Source organism: Cephus cinctus, unplaced genomic scaffold (assembly GCF_000341935.2).
Source record: "Cephus cinctus unplaced genomic scaffold, Ccin1 Ccin1_scaffold2982, whole genome shotgun sequence".
Classification (NCBI taxonomy): domain Eukaryota; kingdom Metazoa; phylum Arthropoda; class Insecta; order Hymenoptera; family Cephidae; genus Cephus; species Cephus cinctus.
In genome coordinates this window covers 3861-5064 of record NW_014334430.1, presented here as the reverse complement: position 1 = coordinate 5064, position 1204 = coordinate 3861, and the positions used below count along the sequence as shown (strand labels likewise).

General features: G+C 33.6%; 1 long non-coding RNA gene across 1 annotated transcript; it reads right to left on the bottom strand.

Moving 5' to 3' along the window:
- Positions 1–18: 18 nt before the first annotated feature.
- On the bottom strand, positions 19–1204 carry LOC112495356. Its single transcript, XR_003061786.1, has 3 exons — positions 1148–1204; positions 613–967; positions 19–60 (listed from the first exon to the last, which is right to left on the bottom strand). It is a non-coding gene; the product is annotated as an uncharacterized LOC112495356 (long non-coding RNA).

The following is a 1204-nucleotide window of genomic DNA, read 5'->3' as shown; positions in this document are numbered from 1 at the left end:
CATGCAGTGAAGCGATAGACTCATCTATGACTCGAGGTTTGTTTTGGTTTGATACAGTAACTAGGAAATGGGTCGAGAAAGAGTAATGTTTACAAGTAGCTTGAATAATAATTGATTTCGACAATTTTGAGTAAAGTAAAAAAGTGTTTCAAAATTAACAATAAATAGCAGCATTTCAAAGATTCCTTTATAAATAACATGAACAAATCTTTGAATGCAAATATTTCTTTGGAATATATGAAATTGGTATTATCAATGTCAGAGTGAATAAGGAATCCTTTCTGATTGTAAGTCTTTTAAAGATCCTCCTTAGTATAATAACCATAGAATAGATGAAAACATTAGATACTATTATAAGCAACAGCAACAACATAAAATTTGCAGGAAGTACTCTTAACTAGTAGTAAAAGCTGGCCTATTGTGGGAAATATGTGAGGTTCGGGAGAAAAGTGGCTGAAATACAAAATGAAAATGATATTTCTGTTCGACGAGAATAGACTGATAAAAAATGTAAACAATCATCAGTATTCTTGATAATGTAAAATACTTTCTACAAAATTATGAATGCGAAGCTAAAGCTTGAATGCTCTAAGTATATAAAGCATTATTTACATATCGGGTATGTCTTTCAGAATCGCTCCGATTGTATTTCCTCCTTTGACGATTTTTTCCTGCGTTCCTTTATGTTTCCTCGATAGAATGCTCTCCCGAAGAATGACATATTTTTTCACGCTTTTGGCATCTTGTCCGATGGCCGAGAATGATCGTGTGGTATCCTGAGACAGCGTGAATGGAATGTCTGGATAATCTTCCCTTGAGTTCTCTTCATCGGATGAATGTTCTGCTTTAGCGACTCAACTGTGCCTTGACTTTCGTAGGCAATCCGCGTACTCAGTTCCCGATGCACTGTCGATATCTGATATTTGTTCCGCCATCTTCAATTTTTCTTTTCCCGTTTTGTACGATTCTGAAATTTATAACTGATCTTGTAATAACTAATTATAATAAATAATTGCTTATTTGTCAAAAACGATTTTTCTTCAAAATTTCATCTACTTTCTAAATGTTTTACCACAAGCTCGTATGCTTCACACAGATGTTCAAGTATAATAATAATAATAATCTAGTCACTTTGGAATTCACTTACGTGCAGTGCCAAATATTTTTAATATTTCGCATACTGGCCATTCATCTTCGTTTCGTG